Here is a 22,203-nt window from a genome sequence, read left to right as displayed (position 1 = left end):
GTGCTTAAACACATTGCTTTCTCAAAGCTCGTGTCAGACTTCAGACAGCACGTTACTTCTGTCATGAATACAAACTTACTGTGATGGCGACTGATCACTGATAGTAGCTTTTTACACAGCGAATGAGATAAAGGCGGTTACAGGATAGCTAGCCCATATTTTATGTTACACCAATTTCCTACTGTGCCAACAGAAATACATTTGGGGAAGGACGTAACTATTCAGGGCATAACAGAGAGAGTGGAGATGAATAAGCCAGCTCAGCACTTACATTTTTCAGTCCCGCATGATGACAGAAGTTCATCTCTTTTCCATGCCCACCTAGTATAGACTAGGTGATAAAGCACATTTCCTTCTCTTCCCCAGATATATGTTCAAGTTAACAGCTCCTTCCGCCATGCAAATGGGAAACAAGGACCTTGTACTTCCTCAGACGCTGGGCCCGTCCAGTTCAAACCATCTAACAGGCCGAGCTCTTTGTGGCAGTGCCACATGCACATCCCTGCCAAATTACGTCCACCTGGCCCATGCCAGCCCCACGGCACCCTCACCTTCACAGGGCATCAGGAACCAAACCTCCAGCCCAGGGAACAGCACTGGGTTACAGCACAGCTTTGGGTGAAAGGGGACAGGTCAAGAACAAGTAAGGCAGGGGGGTAACCACAGGGCTACATACAGGTATTAGAAGTTGTCCTTTCCAAGTTCTCATTTTACAAATGTGGCCATGATAAAGAAAGGCCCTGCCCAACACGGTAATAAAAAAGAATGGAAGGGGCAGAACCTGAATGCAGGCCTACCTTCACCTTCAGACTTCTCTGCAGATGCACAAGGTTGCCCTATCAAAACACTTCCACCTCTGTTGCAGATTTGACAGTAACTCAACCCTACTAGTCATAAATATTCCCCAGCCCATCATATACCTCCTCATCTTAGGGCCACTTTGCTCCACCTGCAGGTTCAAGCACCCACCTAGAACTGCTCCTAAAATGCTCGCCCCCCTGTGTCCCCCACATCAGAGCCAAGCAGGCCTGTACCCTGTGAGTGCTGCTTTGTGAAGAGCAGAAGAGAAGCCTGTCCTTGTCTCAACCCCTAGAATAGGAAGGAACCAAGTTGTTATACCTGGTAATTAATTCATAGCCCCCAGTACTGTTAGGACACTGTTTTGCTCACGTAGCACGGAGCTGAACTGTATCTGCTGAGCATCATATCGGGAGCTACCAAGGTCTCAGCTGAAATAGTTGCCTGAAGAGGAACTATAAATCCATTCATTCTTAGAAAAACACTAAAATATGCACCTCACGATGAGACTACAGCCCTTGACAAATAAAAAATTTGGAGTCAGGCCAACAGATAGACTTGTTGCGGATTCAGACTGTACTAATGCTGACAGAGGAAGTTCCACAGCAATGCTGGTGTCTGGAGAGGGCCTGGTCCCACCAGGCCACCCCACCAGGCCACCCCATCCCACGCCTGCTCACACACAGCAAAACCTGTGTTAGGTCCCCCTGACTGCATCTCCTCAATTAGGGACACACTAGGATGAATACCCCAAGGGTAAGGGGCCAGATCTATAAACAGGCTATGTCCAGTCGCTCACACAGAAACGCTGGGGAGTGTGGAGAGGCCGAGCCCTTCAGTGCCTTTGCTCTGTTGCCTAATAGGACCTGAGCTCCATGGAAAATCTAATCGGCGGCCTATGGTTTAATTTTGTCAATTCATTTCCTTTCAGTGAGTAATATCTCTTTTGTTATTTTAATTTAATCTTTGGGGTTTGCTCTTTTACATTAATTTTAATATTAACTCCATAGAAACAAACCGGTACGTCAGCTGCTCAGCAGGTGGGCTGTCACTGGAGAGGTTCACAGCCAAAACAAAGGATCAGGAACAGAGGCGGACTGAAAACCACACAGGTGAAAGAAGGGAGAGAATTTAAAAGATGCTCCTCCAGCAGCCTAACTCAGAAGCTGCTGTCTCTTTCCAGGGATGTCACCACACAGCCTGGCATCTATTAATCCCGTTATTCACCAACCCAAAGAAGACCAAGGACTAAAGTTTCCCAGCAGATTATTATGAGATTTTGCTTACAGTAATTTAAAAATCTGCTAGTGTTTTATCCCTTGACCTGTATTACAGTACACCAGGTATTTGCCTTAAAACAATCACTCCTAAAAAACCCCTAGGAGGTGAGGAAAGTTGGCCCACACCTCCAGAAGGTGACCCACTCCAGCCTGGCCAGGACTTTTGTTTATTTTTTGGAATCTTTGCTGCATAATTTGCAGAAGTTTTCCTGAAATGGGGGCTGTATCTCCTCCCTGTGAGTTCTCTAGTGTGCTAACAGGCAGGTACATACAGCAGTTGTTGCTTTTAACAGATAACCTGGTACAGAAAGATATTTTCATGACTCATGCAGCAACTAAGTAACTACAACATTTTTGTCCTATGTTAATTCTGGGTGAAATTGGTCAATAGGCAAAGTTGCTGGAGAGTGGCTGGAGCAGCTACAGAAGGGACAGGCAGATAATGATTTCATTAGCTTTACATTTCTGACCTGGCAAACAAAATAAAATGGACTTAGAAACTGTCTGCTTTCTTTAATTTGTTGCATCTCTTCATGTGGTGGAAGCCAGGGCTTCATACTTCAACACTAGGAAGGAGATCGGAGAAGCTGTGAAGAGAACTGGGCAGCCACCAGGTAAGATGCTCTGATGACATGAGATGGGAGAGTGCAGGTAGATAGGCCTGGCTGGGCAGGGGCCACTGGCACCTAGAAAGAAGGGATCTAACATGAATTCAAACTGGGACAAATCTTTCAGCCATCAAAGACCTATTTAAAATGTCGCGCCTGGTGTTGTACTTCTTCATACCAGCTATGAACTTGTCCCCTGGATTTTGCTTTAGAGCAGCACCCAGACAGTATTAACGGTATGGCTTGGCTTTGTAAACCCCATGACCCTGGAGAGTAAGGCAGTACTCAAAAGCTCTCTCTTTGTGAAAACTCAACTACAGGTAGGAGCCCACTCCTTCAGTCTAATTCCGAAACGCTCTGCTGCAGCAGGTCCAATTTTGAGTGGAGTACAAAAGCCAGCTCTTTCAAGCTGAGATTTGTTGTGTCATACAGTAAAATTGCTAGCTGTGCAGAAAACATGACAGTAGGTTGTATTTCAGACCGAAGTCTAAAGATATTTGTTTCAGAGGAAAGTCTTCTCGTGCTGTAATGGGTTGCTTCTTGTTACAGCAGATTTGTTAGCGTGTCTCCCTGTGTTCAGCACAATAAACGTCTGTAGCTATTCACTTGGCAATGTATGGAGACAAATGGTTTTGACAGGCAGGATTAAATGTGGGCAATAATGGATTTTGTGGTGAGCTGGTAATCAAAAACAAGCCTTAAGAACAACCTCCACTCCACGTTCAGCACGATGGAGTATTTTAATCAGCACTTTGAGAACAAAGCACTGGCTTTTGCTTGCCTGAATATTTAGGGTCCACTCACATCTCCCCCTCCCCCACAACAGTTGGTCAAAGATGAATTTATTGAGGTGGCCAGGACTTGTAGAAACCATATTCTTAGTCTGAAATGCGTTTGCATCAAGTAAAGTTACCCTGCTCAGCCTGCGACATGGGAGCCCCCCTGGCATAGCCTCACACTTACCTGGCTGCTGCATCCCACCCTGCATGGAAACACTGCAGGAAGGGATAGCCCAGGTGCAGTCACCTCTTTTAGCACCCCTTTTCTTTCAGTCCCCCCACTTATCCTGGTGCAACCTTAATGGCTCGAAGGATGGAAATTTCCAGTCTTCCTACTGCAGAATTTGTGATAATTGCTTATACCTTCCCAGCTGTGGAAGATTTGCTTTTCTTCCCCTCTGGAAGGGGCAAGATATGTTAGAGTTCTGAATCTTCTTAAAGAGTTTTTGCAAACCTGACTGTCTTCATGAACATTTTGCTCAGGTTCTTCACAGCCTCACCATTTATATTAGGAATGAACCGTAGGTCAAACAGCCTAGCAAATCACTTGCTAACTTAACAGCCTGAGGCTCTGCCTCAGGGCCTTTCACACCACCAGCTATTAACCACAAAGGAATGTCACCTGCACTGGTCATTTTTGTTAATTATGGCACTTCTCTATTCACACACCTCCATAGGAAAAGCTTTTCTCACCAGACTCCTTCCCCTATCACCCAGGACTGGGTTATTATATCACACCCAGAAGCACCACGCAGTGTGCAGTAGGTTTTCACGAAGAGCCAGGTGGCTACACCTTATCCCTACTGACTCCAGAAATACAGACCAAGCAGAGGGCTAAACCCTGCTCATCACTGTCTTGCCCTCCCTGTATTTGCAGGGCTAGGTGTGATTCAGGTCTGCCATGGCGTGGAGGAATATGGGACCCAGGCTGTTCACCAGCGCCCATCTGGGACAGATAAGATTTTGGATCTGGGCAAGAAGACATGAGATGGATGGCATTTCTAGATTCAGGCAAGACTTTCCTCAAGGGGCAATGACAACCTTGAAAATAAAGGAAAAGTAATGGTAACATCTGCAATGTTCAGAGCATGCCACCTACAGCAGATCTCCTGGGCAAAGGCTTTCTGTTGTGTGTGATCCGTGAGCTGCTCAATGTGCAGGCAAAGGCTGCAGTTGAAGAGGAAGGATAAGGAAAAATTTCTAGAAAGGTACATGACAGCAAGAAACAACTGGGATGGAGCACAGAGCCTCCGTGCAGACAACTACAACCACCACAAAAAAACATACCTCTCACTTGCATTTCACAGGTTTATATTAAACCCGCATGTTACTATTTGCAGGTTTATATCAAAAAACACTAAGGTCCAGGAGACCACCACCTGCCCTTACCTACTGATGCTTTCAATCCACAGCTACCAGCTCACCTAGAAGGAAGATGTTTAGGACTCCTCTCACAAGCCTGTGTGAGAACAAGTGTTCTCCAAAAAAACTCCCTCAGAAGAGGAACAGGCTATGAGACTGCTCCTCAGTGGGATCTACCTCTATCATAAAGCAAACAATCATCCCTTCACTTGTAACAGGAACTGCTGCAAGATATAACTGTCTTTGTGGATAGTTATCCCTAATTGTCCCCAGAGGGTGCACTCTCTACCTCCTAGGCATCAGCCAGCAATTCAAAACCTTAGTCCTTATTCTATCAAACCTCGATTTGTCCTGCAGTCTGTAGTATTCTTTAGAAAGAAGAAGAAGAAAAAAAAAAAAAAAAAACAAAAACAAAAGGTCCAGGAAACATCTCTCTCCAAAAATCCAGTCTGAAAGGTCCCTGGGAGGTAATATGAATGCAGACTGTAGCAAATCATTTCTAATAATTCATGACTAGTATGACATACGGTTATAACAGCTGAGGAGTTATCCTTAAAACTATCTGCCATGCAAGCTCTGCATGCCTTTCACTTCTTGGAAGTTTTACATGCTGTATTACTGTGGGGTTGGATTCAATAGTCTAAATAAAGCTTCCTCTTGCTCTTCCAAGCTGAAATATAAAATAACACAGGGGGAATAAGCATTTATCTCCTACAACGCAGCACATACGAAATCCTTTCACTGAAGTAAGAACTACAACAGTCAAACCTCTGGGTCATTCTTCTTTCTGTGAAAAGGCTTGTTAAAAGTATATGTTAATGCTCCCTGCCAATTTTTCTTCTCTTAGCCTCTTCCTTCCAGGGCTCTCATTACATTCCCCCTCTATGTAGTTTTAAAAGGTTTCCTTGTCTGACAATTTTGCTGAAGGCAATTATGTTACTTGCCTTCTCCTGAGCTCGATATACAACAGCAGAAGCAGCGCACTGCACATACGGTTACGGTCTGTTTTAAAGACTCTTGGAGCTGGTTATCAGATCTGGCTGCGTGACTTGTGTCCTTTGCACCTACCAGAGTCTGTGAAGCCCTGGATCTCAGCTTTGGGATCATTCTTTATTCAAAATTCAAGAGGTGAAATTTTTGCTATCCACAGAAGACATTTTTCTATATTGAACTGGAAACGAGAAACCCGTACTTAGACCTTAGCCAGGAAGATAAGCTCTTTGGGATGACAGAAGGCAGCACAGCTCCATCTGTTGCATTAAGCAGGTGTTCAGGAGTCAAGCGCACTCACCTTTCTGATGAGAAAAGGGTTCTTCTTTTTGGATTGTAATGTCACTCAAGTTTATCTACAGCTTTGTAACAGATCTCTAGGGACTGGCAACAAACTCCCAAGGGCTAGAGGCTCGGTTATCCCTTATGATTTTTACAGGGAAAAGTCATGTTTGAGCAGAACGGGAACCCACAAAATACATCTAGCTGTGAATCAGGCACAAGCAAGCCCTTTCCCCTGCCTCTCCCAGTGGCCCATTACTGGTCATAGCAGGCTTCATCTCCAAGGTGCTCCCTTTGCAGGTAACAGAGCCTGACATTCCCCTGCCATTAGCAGTCCTGCTGCAGGACTTGGCTTCTTTGGCTGAACACAAGCCATTTTACCCACTCTGGAGCCTTCAAAGCCAACACACAAGTCAATACATACGCAGAAGAGCTTTTGAAGCCTGGTTTCCAAGTGCTTTCATTCAGTACATCTGTCTCGCACATGGATTCCCTGATGTACAATTACACAGTTAAGTTCAAATTTCAGTCCTTCCCTTTAGTGGGGCGCTGATACGGGTTAGACTCCTTTAGTTGCCCATCTATTTTCAGAAACTTTGTTGAAACACAGCACACTGCAGACTTCTCATCCCTAAAAGTAGGCCGAAATCAGCTCATGAGTTAAAATATTACCCCGGTGGAAAACTGAAAGTCAAAAAAAAATAAATAAATCAAGCCAAACACAAGGCCACGCTATGGGTAGTAGTAAGTCTAAGAAGCTGATTAATAGAAGAACATAAATAAAATGCACAAACACACCGACTGCAAGAAGTGCCTCGATCCTCACTGACAGCTGATGTGCTTTCCCTGCCCAGCCACTGGTACTGCCCCTCTGCCTGGAACATATATGTTTAGGTCTGTATACTCCTACCATATATCCCTTAGGTGCTGCATTTAGTACCAAGTCACAGAACCTCCTAGTAGGGTGAGAGTTATGATATGGGATGAATTCACAAGAAAGCACTGCTGCAGCTTCTGAGTCACTGTCTCTCTTTGCTTCTGGAAGTCCTGTTAAAATCCCAAATAACAAACACTTCAAGGAAGAATCTGTTTTCTCAACCACCATCTCAAAATATCCATTTTGCAAGGGAAAAAAACACTGTGCCTACTATAGAAACACTTTTTTGTGGGCATCCTTTAGGAAAAACGTGGTGCAGGCATGTCTGTAACGCCTCCACAGGTGGGAGCATGGCACAGACATCCCCATCTCACAGGAGCCCAACACAGACTCAGGGAAATTCAAGTGAATCAAAAGAAATTTAAGTTTTGGACTGCCTAAATTCTGAGAGCTTGAAATTGTAACTTTAAGGTCACATTAGCTTAGATTTTGTATTAATTCCTCGTACTTTTTAAAAGCTTATTGTCTTTGCCAAGCAGACTTTCCCCATCAAGGGAATTTAAATGATATGCGAGCCATTTAGGTACACAATATATATTGTCACTGCACAAAGGACCTTTAGAAAGCTGAAACTGGATGAACTTTGCAAGAAAAAGCCAGCTTGGGGAAAGCTATTTCCAACTATCACTGCCAAGTTTAAGTAATATAGTAATGGTATTGGGCTGGACACATAAAACACCATCTGGATAATTAAAATATACACAAAGGTGGTATGGGGACAAGTATCATCTGAATGTTAGCAAAGGAAGACTGCTAAAAAGAATTAACCCTTCAATGATACATTCAAATTGGAGACAGGAGTTACACAGGTGTAGGGAAGTCCTCTTCTCTAAGACCCAAAGTACACATACCTCTCTTCTGGCCAAGCTCAGCCTGCAGCTCAGACCAACATTTTAGCCCCAATACCGTAATGCATTTCACACGCACAATTTAAAACATAGGCTTTGTGTTTTAAAATCCTTAAACTCACACATGAAGCACCAAAATGTTTTTCTATACTTCAAACAAGTTTCATGCTGTTTCTCCCATCACTTGTAAGAAATTGTACTACATTTTCTTCATCGCTTTACACTGCTGTGTACGTAGTCTCACATAGAGTGAAAGTTAGCACTGCAGCAGATGGTGCAACATGGCTCTAACATTAGAAAATCAGAAAGTGAATTATTACTGTTGATAAAAAAAAAAAAAAAGGACAAATTCCTTGCAACTCAGTTGTCTGTCCCAAACTTATCAGAAGGTGGCAGTATTTCAAAACATTATTTTTTGGATTTACCGGAGGGGCATTTATTTGTTAATCGACTACTTGTTAATAATGCATTTTATTATTCCTAGTGTTTTAAAGTGAGGAGCTGTAGATCCTATCTGCTGAGGCGGAGAGGAAGCAGTAACCCACACTATGTTGTAGTTTTAAAGAGTCTGGTGAACCCATTAGTATGGGAATACATAAAGGGCTACATTTGCTTCACTACTGCTTTTATTTGCTGTGAACTATTTTTTGGCTTCTTTTACAGAAGTGACCATATGAATAAGATTAGAATTTCCAAGGTGCCCAAAGCATATGCTGATGTCACAAAGAAGTCCCTAAATTCAACAATGTTTCCAGGAATATTGTGCCTGATTTGTATCCTGTACCTTCTACAGATTCATATATTACAGCCCCTTCCAGGTTTCAGACCGTCATCCTTTGTTTTATCAACAGTTCCACCACTGTGCACTTCTCCTCCTGAAACTAAAAATATCATTCTCTTGTGTCTGAGCTGCCACTGCTTTACCTTCTACCCATGTAAAACAGAAAGCATATTCTAACAGCCTGAACCCCTTGGCACCTATTGCTTTATCTACAATTCACACTCTGTGGAAAGCCATTTACTGAACAGCTTCATAAGAAACCTACTTGCGGCTTGAAGCTCTGTTTTAAAACCTCTGGATTAACCAGGAGCCAGTGTACTTGGGAAAACCACTGTCAACAAGGTGAGGGTCCACATTCTGTTGTTCCTGTGTGTGTGGCTCCATATTGAAACTGTCTCGAATTAAAAAGAAGATGAGAGACAAAACAAAGTCTGTCTTAGACTGGCAAGAAAATCATCAAAAGTTCCTATAAAAATAGAAAGGATGACAGAAGAATCTTTGAGATTTTCTTCCATTATATGCTTCTATTTACTCTTAACATGATTTGCTTCAGTGACTCTAGAAATAATGGCTCCAGAGTACAAACAAGAGGGTAGAAGTTACAGACCAAAATACATTTGTTTGGACTATTCCACCTTCATCCCTCCATTTTTTTTTTTCCTCCTAGCTATAGGAATTACAGAGAAAAGAGGCCTATTTTGCTGATGATTTGTTGAGGCCACTTGCTGTGTCAAATCATCTGTGCTGACATATTTAAGGAAATTATTAAACATCATAAAAATCACCCATGAGACAAAAATGCAGTGAAAATATCTAAGTCAATGAGATACTTGAGCAAGCCAAAGAAAAACTGCAATATTCCTACATCAGCCTTAAACTGCCATAACATTCCCCAGTTTTTATAGAGGTGTTTATTTGGATTTATAAAAAGTGTTTAAAATAAATAAGCATATTTCTCTAAGCATCTTTATCATCATTCTAGAAAACGAAGCAGAAAGTATACATATAGAAAAGCACCTATTTGCATTTGCCAGAGAACCAGTGGTGTTCAACTTCTGTATTTCCACAGAAAAGGGTGTCTAGGTGGCAAGCTTACCTTTATAAAAATCTCCTCATAGCCACAGTGTAACCTATGGAAAAAAGTTTGAATTTCAACATCCCATTGTTTCTCTCATATCATTCCCCTCTATAAACTCTATAATAAACCTTGTTTCTCCATTTTTTTTTGTTTGTATTTTATCAATTAGAATCATAGAAACATAGGTTCTTTTGATTATATTCATAGAAACATGGAATGGCTTGTGTTGGAAAGGACCTCAAAGATCGTCTAGTTCCAACCCACCTGCCACAGGCAGGGATGCCACCTACTAGGATCAGGTTGCTCAGGGCCTCGTCCAACTTGGTCTTGAACACCTCCAGGGATGGGGCATCCACAGCCTCTCTAGGCAACCTGTTCCAGTGCCTCACCACCTTCTCAATGAAGCATTTCCTCCTAATGTCTAGTCTAAATCTTCCCTCTTTTAGTTTAAAGCTATTAGTGGGAACAGAAAGCAAATTTCCAATGACTATGACTAAGCACAATGTACTCCCTGACTGCAAGGTAGCCTCACTTTTAAAGAATAGAACACACAAAGGTAGCTTGTAGCATGGATGCAGAAGTAGCATGATGTAAAGTCAGGGAGCTTTGTTTAAATCCTCTAGATTTGTGCTCGTGTAAGAGGCTTTCTAGTCTTTGCTAAGAGACAACCTGTTTGGCTGTTCAGTTTCCCAGAAAATGTTTTTAGATCTTCAAACATCACTGTAAGAAAAACGTCCTTGTGGCAAGGAGTAGGTAATGGGAATTTGCATCTTAGATGACTGAACAACAGTGTCCGAGGTGAGGATTCATCCTGAGAGGTGCAGAATAGCTAAATGGAGCATAGCCCAAATCAGCCTCACCCCAGGATGCGCTCAGGGAAGGTCCTTGGTTGCCTCCTCATAGGGCTGTCTATTCCTACTTCCTCTTGCATGCTGGCCTAAACCTAACACGCTAAAGAAAATGGAGACTATAAAAATGAAAAAATCAATTCAGAGGCTCTTTCCTGCCTGAGTTTAAGATAAGCATTTCTTATTCAGCAATGACATTATAAACACATGTATATTTGCAGCATCACCAACCCATGACACTCTGCACAGGGAATTGTAGCATGCTGGCAGGTGGCAAACAGAGAAAGGAATGGTTTGGAATATTTTAATTCAATTAAATTGACACATTTACCTCCTGAGATTTTTAATCCTGGAAGGTTTTATGACTTTTTACAATGTAATCGTTCCTCTTTAACTCGTGTCCCTTTGCTGAGATCTCTTCACACAGCATAACAGTATTTGGTTCTGCAGCCTGAAGGAAAAAAAAAAAAAAAGTGCATAAAGGTAAACAGGGGGTAAAATTCCTATGAATATGGATTCTCAGCTACCCTTGAATTACACTGATCAAACCGACTGTTCAATATTCTGTAGTAACCTGGGAAAACGACTGAAAGTATTGGATGTTGAATATAGGTTAAATTCTACTCACATTGAATCAATGCAGAACAGAGACATTTACTGGATATTCTTGATGTGCACAAAAAGGCAACTAAGAGGAAGTTTCACTCACATTTATTTCGATAAGGGAAAATAAAGCAGGGAGGCACAGAGTTAAAACACCATTTACATCCCTAAACAAATGGAGAATATGAAGAGAATATGAATTTCTGGGTTTGGTGTTTTTTTTATTTTTTTTTTATTTGTATTTTTTCCCCTTCAGAGCAATTCAGACTTCCAGCTGCCTGCACATACAAAAAAAAAAAAAAAAAAAAAAAAAAAAAAAAAAAAAACACCTATCTCCTGCTAAAATTTTGTTATAGTCACTGCCCACTGCCTGACAATCATTTCTGTCAGAAAGCAACATTCATAAACACTTTACAGTGGGCTGCACTGCCTTGTTTTGCTCCCGTGGCGAAGCATGAAGTGAAACAGCGATCCAGGAGTATTACCACAGTCGCGCTCTCTCCTCTTACAAAAGCCCGGCTTCTTTGGAAGGACCTCTGTGTTGGCGGGCTGCTTTTCATTACATCAGGAGGGCCAATTTGGGGTATCATATGCAGCTGAAAAATTGCGAGTAAACTGCCATTACTTGCAGCAGGAACTCAAAGGGCTTTGACTTGCAGAAGGGAAGATCACAGGCCAACATGAAATTCTTTTCTATTTAGGTGGACTGGAGAGAAAATGAGGGTTCGTGCCCTCAAATTGCAGCAATCCTTTGTTCTGTTATCTCCTTATAAAATGGAGGGAGAGCCAAATACATTTCATTTGTACTCGGAGAGGAGAGTTACCCCCGTGCTCAGTAATACCGGACAAAGCCCTATTGAATTGTCTGGGACAAAAGCATGCAGCTTGTGTTAAGCATGGGTTCTTCTTATAATGCCATCTGGTTTCTGAGGCACAAGTTTTACAAGTGCTTAAGCCTAGTGCTGCAGTGTTTAACTGGTTCAGGAGCTTGAGTCTTCCAAGGAAGGTTGGTACACAAAAGGCAAAGTCTTATTTGCTTCTGGCATTGCTTTGGGGTTTTCTGTACAGGTGAGGGCTGACAGCAGCTCCTCACCTCGTGCAAAGTCAGATAGTCCAGAACCAGCCACCAGAAATCCCCGGGGACTCTAGAGATACATCTTCAGTCACCCAGGGACAAGAAACTCATTCAGGGTTACGTGACACTAAAGGCTAGTTGTGCTCTTTGGAAAACGCTACAGGTCTCCTAGTTTTACAAGCAAGCCAGCTCAGGCCCAGGAAGGAGGTTCAGTCCTCTCTGTCCAGCAGTTTATGCTAGAGTGATTTTTTTTTCTTCCTATTGGTTTCCAATACACTTAGCTTCCAGTGAGGGATAGCTCTGAACTGGCACAAAGCAGACGGGAAGAAAACAGCTTTCCCAGGGCTTTGCCAGGCGAGGCACTGCTGCACGCAGCTGGACTATGCTGACACTAAAAGCTCTGATTTTCCCTGCAAGTAACAAGGCCTGAGGAAAAAGCAAGGTGAAGTCTCTCATCTCCCAGACAAAAGGGGCTGGGAGCACAAGGCATCTTACCGGGCGGCTCTCCTTTTTGCCCCCCCCCCCACCTCTGTTTTCCTGGATATGAGTTTTAAAATGGGTTATATTTTGCCTGCGGCAATTTCTTTTAATAACTGCAATTATTCTCTCCCATTGTTCTGACTCTTACAAGCAAATTAGGGAAATTCAAAGGCAATTTTCATGATTGTTTGTTGTCAGGGGCTTATGAATGGCTGCTCTACTTTACTAGAATGTTTCATTAAATAAATAACAAGTATGGCACAAGAACTGTAAACAGCCAGATAAAGATCAGTTCATTTAGAGACAGATCCTGCCCGGTGCTTAGCTGGGCATACAGGAGACCCAGCAGGCCGCTCTCCTGACAGAAATAGAAAGAGCTTCCATGGTTAAGGAAGGGCTTAAAAGGGCTTTTAAAGGGCTTTTAAAGGGCTTCTTGCTCTCCCCGGCTGCATTTGGCCAGCGCCACACGAGGTCGAACCATGCCTCCAGTCCTTGTGGAGTATGGGCCTGGGACACCGAGAGAGGCCCTGCTCTGTAAGCTGGGGACTTCTGAGGAGAATTTTCTTTTCCACACAAAACTGCAGTGCAGCCATCCACCGCTGCATGTGCCAAAGCCCTTCTGAGCCCACAGGATCTCGTTATGTGGTCTGAATGACTGCAGAGAATCGCACAAGGCCTGCCTCCCCTCGGCACAGCGCGAGGAGGTGCGCTACGCCTCTGCCCCATCCCATACACGCTCGCTGTGTTTACCAATTGCTCACCTCGAGATGATTTCAGCGCCATCTGCTCTCTGTTTTCTCCCCAGCAGCAGGGACCTGGGATGCGAGCACGCTTCTTTACAGCTCTCACCACTTAGCATGTGTTTCACAGCCTACCTGGAAGCGTGCACGATCAGGGTATGGCACTGGGAGGCTCTAGCCTCCCTCCCTCCCTCCATGCTTGCACAGCATACAGGGAGAAGTTGCAGGCCACGGCAAAGGCCACCCTGAATAAACAGCACCCTGACCTCATGACACACCATGTGGGAAATAACAACTGGGATGGGAGCTAAGAACGGCAGCAAGGCTGGATTTCTGGAACAAATCCAAAGTCAAGGCCTCGAAAAGGACTCAAGCATGCATTTCTTCTGCTGGAAATATCATGCAAATGTTTCGCTAAATGGCATCCATCAATAGCAGAGGATCAGGAGCACATGCCAAGTTGTTTCAGGCTTCATCTGGACGGGGGGAAACTGACTGTACAAGGCAAACCTAAGCTAATAACTTCCAAATGTTCCCAAATCTCTCAAGTTTTAAACATATAATAGGACTCATTCCCACCTCCAACAGCATGCAGACATTCCTCTGTTAGACCACTGTAAAGACAAGCCAGGTATAAAAGATGACAAACCTAATGTTTACAGCCTATTTTCCTAAGGAAGTGACATTTACTCAAGTAAACAGGGTTGTAGGTATGCTTATTACCTCTCCTATACTCCTTTTAAACCTCTGATCAACTGTAAACGAATCCAACAAAGTAGGAGAAGTCTTAAAGACAATGTAACTTAGAAAAACATAAATGGAACTCAATATGACCAGCACTGTGCCAATGTCTTAATGGACAGCAGGGGCTCACCAGCATCAGGTATCTTCACAAATGTTCCCACTCAGAGCTCACAAGTAGCCATGAGGCAGACATCTGCAGGATACACAACTTATTTCCATTACTTACTGAATGCTTTACTGCCTGGGTTATTAATGTTGATGAGGAAAGATGGAGAGAAGTTCAAGTAAAATTTCTGAAACCTGACCAACGATTTCCATCTTGAGTCTTCCCTGACTATCATTTGTGCCTTACTGATTCTGTACAACCCACCTCCACTCCTGGAAGAATCAAAGCTTTCTCCATCATCTGAATAACTTAGCAAGCAGGAGATCAGAGGTATCGCTAATGTGGCTGTCAAACCCTGTGCTCATAAGGTGCTTTGAAGAGGACCTACTTCATAGCCACAGTTTGGCCATAGCCATCTTACCTGGAGCTTCACAGAGAGGAATACTCATAAGAATTTCTAAAACAAACAAAACAAAAAACAACATGGAGGAAAAAAACTTGACAGCCTGACATGAGGGGGATTAGCAAACTCTCCTCCAATTGCTTATCCAAAGGCAACTTGAGCCTGGTTCTGGAGACATTAATTTACTCTCAGCACAAAAGACAATGGGAACACGAATTGCTAAATTCTCAGAATACAACCATGGACTCAAACTACATAACCCTTCCCTTTCCCCTTCCTTTTCCCTCAATAACTTTTACTCTAGTTTACCGAACCTTCTCTCTCTGCTGCCTCAGCACCATACAGCCATGCCCAATGTGTCCTGATAAACCTATTCAGTCTCACCTTCTCCTGAACTCTCCAGGCCTAAGGACTGCCTGCTAAGAAGAGTTTGCTTTGCCCCCTTTGGGAATAAAAGCAGCAGTTTAGTTCAGAAAATACCTATATATGTGTTCACTCAAAATAATATATAGGTTATTGATATCCCCTACAAAAACACAGTACATTTGTAATAAAAGAAAAATTGAACATATCAATCTGGAACCTGGCCTTGGGACTCATGAATTTTAGTTGAGTCTGCATCACTCCAGATCAACAAACTTGAGAAGTTTCTTGGCACGGGAAAACACCTCACAAGTCCTTTTTCTTTCCATATACCCTGGGTATGTTTCCAGACACCCTTGCCTCTGTTGCCCTGCTCTCTCCCTGCTCCCTGTCAGCCTCTCCAGCAGACCATGCTCCCCAGTGGGGTCTCCCTCCCCTCTGTCCTGGTGGTCTCACCTGCACCAGACAGCAGCAGCACGTCCTTCTCAGCTACAAAACTGAGGGTAAAACAGCTCACTGCTTCCTCTGTCTTCCACAGAGCCATGCCAAGAGAAGAGATGGCTGTTAAGAACCACACGGATCCTTCATCTTTTCTGCCACGTAATACAGAGCCCAGTCCTCTTCTCTGCCAAGCCTTACACAACAATGACTTTGTTCCCATTTTTCTATGCTATAAAGAAATTATCAAATATAAAGAAATTATCAAAATAAATGGAGAAACTACATAGTTTTCTATTTATTCAGATTTTTATTTTTCTGTATCTATACCTATATAAAGTATAAGAGAGAACAAGACAAAAAAAAAAAAAAAAAAATCAGTAAAACTACCTGGAGCCACGTATACCCCTTCATACCTTTGCTATACTCTTTCTCATTCTCTGCTAAACCAAATTTATAAATTTAAGTGAAGGCAGAAAAATAATCAATGCTTTCTAGAGCCATTATTGGAAACCTCTGATGATAAACAGCTCCGTTAGCAAAGAAACAAAAGTAAAAACAAAACCAACCAAAACACTGAAAGGTTTAATACTGTAGTCTTCTGGATTTATTGTCCCTGGTCAATAGGAGGCTATTTTATGGTAATTTAAGAAAAGCCTACAGTGTTGGTTACTGAAGAATCATAAATAGTGGTACACTAATAGAGAAAATAGGGCTGGGTAGCTAAAGAGAAATAAAGATTGGGAGCAGCCTGGATGTGACCTTCTTTATTGCAAATGACATTTCTTCACGATTTTAAGTAACACGTGCTTGCCATCCCAATATACAACGTCTGATCAACTTAAAACGATGTTTTCAACACTGAGCTTTATTTAGCAACTAGCTGCTCTTCTAAAAGGGCCCGATCCAAAGTCACTTTGTGTAACAGAATTTACCTGTTGGAAAAGACAAAGCCATGAAACAAGGACAACCACTGCAACTCCACAGAGGGCTGAGGGGAGACATAACAACAGGAATCAAACACATAAATGGTTGCAGAAAAAAATTAAAAAAAAAAAAAAAGGAAAAAAAAAGAAGGAAGCAATCTCTTCTCCACTTCCAGGAACAGGAAAGAAATAACAAGCTTAAGTTGTAGCAAGAAACACTTGCATTTCAAAGGGAAAAAAAAAAAAAACTTGCTAGCAATAAAGCACTGGACTGCTCTACAAGAGGAAGCTGCAGTCTGTCTCACCTTCAAAACAACTACCTGGATCTCTCACAGAAGAAGCTGAGGCATGTCTGGCTCTCTCCAAGCACTGGACAGACTGGGTTACCTAAGCCCCTTCTCTGCCTCACTTCTGGCAATTCTTTCATGCTTGTTTTTCCACAGCCCAGTAACAGGCTGCAGGATGAGAAACCCCAAATCCTGTACCTAAGGCTCCTCTATTTCCTTTGGAAAGTTGTGGGTGAAGGTCTTTGACAAAATAACTACTGTATTTTCTTAGCTCTACAGCTTGCATTCTGGCTTTGTTCTTTCAGTTATTAGTATTATTGCTAATATAGAATATATGAAGAGGATGATGATTTCTGCCTATGGAAAGGAGCTGCTGGAATCTATAGCTACTGGAAACAAGTGGTAAAAGCTCTGCAGACCTCTTGTTTTCAAGATGAAATTGCCTGTCTTGGGTCAGAGTACATCAGAGATGGATCTGTCCCATATTTTCTTGGTAGAATGTGTACCAGGGACTTCTAATCTTTTGAGCTATACTGCACCAGACAGAAGAAAGGCACCACTGTAGAGGTACAGCTCAAACCTGCTGGGTGAGACAGATCAAAAGATGAGGGAAGGTTCCTTAACACAAACCATATGCGCTTGTCCTAGCCAATTCAACAGAGCTTTTCCCAGTATAACTAAGCCTAAGTGTAGCTAATCTCTGCATATGAAAGAAATGTGGCTGCAAAAATACAACTTAAACTCCAGTCACCATTTCAGTGGGAGCCCAGACACTGAACAGCGTGATTCATGCCCACTCTGGAGCTTCAGGGAATTCCTTCCCTTCCCTTCCCTCTCCACACACCCTGGAAAAAGGTATGGGTGTAAAATGGAAACTTTAATGATAAAATGATAACAATAAAAACAAAGAGCAACACAAATCAGCATAGCAACACACTCAGGACTGCACAAGTGATTTAGAGGCCTAGTTGGCATCTGTCAGGTCTAGTCCTGACTGGAAACGAGCCTAGCACCATGCAATGCCTCTTCTAAAACACACTTCAGTCTCAGGTGGTACAGGCACCCTTGCAAATCACACTCCACATTTAAACAAAAACAAGAGCCGATAAACTGCCCTTCGTAAGGAAATTTAGTGTCTCCTTTTATGTCCACTCTCGCTATTTGGGTGCCATTCACATGTATTTCATTATTAAAAAAAAAAAAAAAAAAGTTGATAAAGGGTTAATCTGCATGTTAATACACAGTTAATCAATTGTTATGGACTCCATCCGTTGCATAGGTTGTTTGTACGCTTGGCTTGCAGCCATCTACAATACCTTCAACTGATGGGCTAATAACCTCTGTAATACACACCAGCCACTACTGGAGCCATCTATGCCTTCAATCTATCATTTATTACCTTTTCTAAACTATAGATGGACCCTTAATATAAAGAATGATCATTTTATGTTTGCTTGCCTGAATATATACGAGCACTCAGCCACATCATTAAAATAATTTCACCGCTAAGCCATACCTAATATTCCAAAGAGACAGAGCAGAATTTAAATTAGGGGGAAAAGAGACAGAGATTCCTTATAAAAAGGTCTTGAGATGTGACAGGAAAGAAGAAAATGGATTTGTACAAAATAACAAGCACATAAAAATGTGAACTTTACCAAAAAGTTTTCTGAGCTTTGACAAAATTTCAGTTCACTTTTAGTTTTAATTACGATTTTGCATTATCCATGCAATTTTCTGTGTTATGCTGGACATGGGAGCAAAAACATTTAAATACCACAAGTGAAATACTAAGGAATATATAAATACCTTGAATATAAATATTGGTGAATATATAAATACTTTTAAGCCAATGTCAAAGCCAAGGTGAGGCTTCTGCTCCACAAGGAAGGACATGCTTGCTAAAATCCTCAATTAGCCCATATCAAGGGGAACAGGAAATCATGGCAACTGGGAGCAAAAGATGAAGAAGCTTGTGTTAACAACCATAACCAACTGTGTGCCTGTACCTGTTATTTTTATAAAGGCTCAGGCCCTGAAGTCATGGCTTAGGAGAGAAAAACAAGAAGGCCTCGGCTTTCTAGAAGTGTATTTCTCATTCTGCAATTAAACAGAAACTCAAAACAATGATTCAAAAGAAAGTAAAAAGGAAATTAAATGTCATTGTACTTCAAATTTAATATTTTCTAAAAACAAGTTGCATGACTGTTCAGGTGGTAAAGCTTAGCAATCATAGGGACACGAGAACAAAGGAGGGTACTATTGCTCAGAGAAACAAAGCACTCTTCCCAGTCTCCCTCTACCTACAGCAACATAAACTGCTTCACTGCAAGTGGGATGTTACTTCTTCTCCACAAGACCCTCACTCTATTGTGTAATACACCCAAATTTAACTTAATGCTAAAGAACATTCTCAACAGTGGTGCCAGCAATGGGGAAAACTGAGAGCTTGTGCTGTATGCCTTCAGCACTTCAGGTTTTCCCCACTGACACTCCCACATCAGCTAGCATAGTGGTGGTGGAAATCCCACTACCTTCCAGTAGGGAAAGCGTGTCTGTTTGCTTTTGCCTGTTATAGCCCTGGTGGGAAACTCTCTTCTTGCTATCTATCCTCTCCTTTTCTGTGCCCTCCTGTTGCAGCTGGGTAAATGCTGAGCCTGAAAAAAATACAAAAGGTACTATTCTGAGAAGGTGTGAGACACAGGAGCTCGGTCTGGGGAGTCCTTGGTGGGGGCTCGCACTCCAAGTACAAGATTTGACAGGCCTTTATATAGTATCTCCACTTTGCCCTTTGGTTTACCACCTGTTCTGCACTGATGGCAGGATTTGATTCTTTTGCAAAATACAAAGGTGTAAAACTGCAGAAATTAAATCCATACAATACGATCCTCTTGCCTCCTTTTTCACAAAGCTGTCAAAATAATGATGTATTCATGGTATTTCACTTGATGTGAGAAACTTCCAGCGCACAGATATGAATCAAAGCATTTTGTGCTATTTATCGTCTCAGAAGGATTTTGAGCCTCTTCCTCTTAATAGATGGAAACTATAATTTTGAAGGTAGGTAGTGAAACTTCTCTTTACATTTGAATGGACAGCTCAAGGTGATAAAGAAAGCACAGTGATGCAAAAATGTTTTATGCCCAGGTACAGCATGGCCATTTCACGTCTTGGCTGATTTAAGGGAGGATAATCCAAAGTGCAAGAATGTGCAAGGATATATGCATACAGCCACGTACATCCAGCCATGTTCTCCTCTGAGATGTGCATACACAACTGCAATTTCACAATTCACAGGTAGGGAAGTAGCAAATACACTTCATTATTATAGGGCTAGCTCGTAGCTGGAGGTGGTGCCACGCAATCATCTGTGCTGCCCAGCTTTACTTCAGTGAAGTCGCTGGCTTGTTCATGAAGGCAGCTTTGACCTCCCATCAATTCACAGAGAAATGTAAAGCAGGAAAAGCTTCAGTAGAATTGGTTCAGACTGACATGTTTAGTAGTCCCATTTCTATCCTTGATACACTTTTGAAATACAGCTGAAACAAGTAAGAGCTACACTTGTTCTGTATGGGAATTTATGTACTATTTCTTCACTTAGTTATTTATCAAGTTCAATCAGGTTAGAACAGGACAACATCAAGCCATGCATTCATAATGCACAACGAACTAACTTACCCTGCTGGGTAAGCCAGCACAGACTTTGACTTCAAGGACTTCCCCCAATTTATAGCCAGTTCAAGACGAGACCATATCACTGCAGGGATTCTGCTGTGTGGGACAGAGTGACTTTGCCATTCCCATTTGCTGTGCTTCTACCTCATCACTGTTGTCAAACCCAAGTTGGACTGCTTGATGGTGGTATAATGTAACCAACTCCAGAGTTGGTTAGTAGTACAGAACTGAATCCCCATTCAGCAAATAAAAATGTACTTTAAAAGCTATGAATGACAATGAAGAATCCTTTCTTGTTGGGCAGGGGGTTGCAGTTGCTGGTTCTGTTAAGATGACTTTTATAAAATGTGGACTTCCTGAGGTTTAACAATGACTGAAAGACCACAGCACTGATGATTCTTAAAATATCTGAAACATCACTTTTCTGCAAACAACCACTCATATTTTCTGAAATGTGCAATTCTTACCCCAAATTTCTTTAGCTATTCCAGAATAATCTTTTAGCACATCTGCTGAAGATGCAATGCCATTTCTCTAGATTTCAAACCTCCTGAGCAACCAATTATGTTGATTGAAAATTGGTTATTTCCTTCACCAATTTCCCACCAATCAGGATAACATCGTTGCACAGGTTCCTAATCAGGATTCATTACAGTGGATGCAAAAAATATAACGAGATCTTCTTTTGGATAACTTTGCACTGTTCTTTAGGATAAGAGATTTGAGTTTTTGTTAAAAAAAAAAAAAAAAAAAAAGAGAGAGAGAGAGAGAAACCAGAAGAGAAAAATATGAGTGCTATATAGAAAACAGTAATTGCACTGATGGGAACAGTTACCTGAGGATAAGATCTTCTCCAAAGCATTCATCTCTTAGATGTAACACTTTGAAGAACTGCCCTTAAAACTGAAAACAAAACAACTTCATTTGACTTCTGAGTCACACCACAGAGTTCAAGAGAACTAAATCCCACCTTTTAAAGATAACAGACACATCCCACCACAGAAACACACGATTGTTTACCAAAACAAAAACTCTATTGCTTTTGTGTTAGTTTAAAGAGAACCCTAATGAATGTCTATAAAAATCTTATGCATATCCCTCCCGTCTTCAGTGACTTGACACTAGAATTCAATAATAATAATAATAAAAGTACCTAAATAACATTTAACTTCGGATGCCAGGGAAAGTACTGAAATGGCTATTCAGTTTCTACCTGAATTTACTGATGCTCTTTCAAATGCCCATGCTGATGGCTATTTCCCGTTTTAAAAAGATGAGGCAAAGATCTTGACATGCTGCTGGAACTTGTAAGCAGCTCCCAGGCACGCTTAGAGCAGCAGCCCAAGTTAACTCTGTGCCTGTCATTAGACCTTGCAAAATTGGATGTCATGTGCTGAAACAAGTTATGGCATCTGCAGGCCATTTCACTCCTGGAGATCATATCTTGCAGAGATGTCACAGGAGACACAATGGGATTTACCTCCAGTCCCACCTTAACATGTTTTTCTGCTCTCCCTTTCTGCAGCTCCCAGTGTAAACCACTTAGTATAAAAACTAATTGTAAGCACAAGTGACTTTGCACTCTTTGGATGCTCAATTCTCCAAGTATTGACTCACTTCTAAGGGTGGTGAGGCGCTGGAACAGGTTGCCCAGAGAAGCTGTGGATGCCCCAGTATGCTGACTATCTTAAAATTATCCACAGACATGCTTTAATGATGAGCCATTTTAATTACTGAAAAGTGTTTTTGCTAAGAGTTCTCATAGTTTTTGA

This window comes from Aythya fuligula, chromosome 4 (genome assembly GCF_009819795.1).
Source record: "Aythya fuligula isolate bAytFul2 chromosome 4, bAytFul2.pri, whole genome shotgun sequence".
In the NCBI taxonomy this organism is placed as follows: Eukaryota; Metazoa; Chordata; class Aves; order Anseriformes; family Anatidae; genus Aythya; species Aythya fuligula.
The sequence above is the reverse complement of the archived record's forward strand: the minus strand, read 5'-3'. Positions refer to the sequence as shown.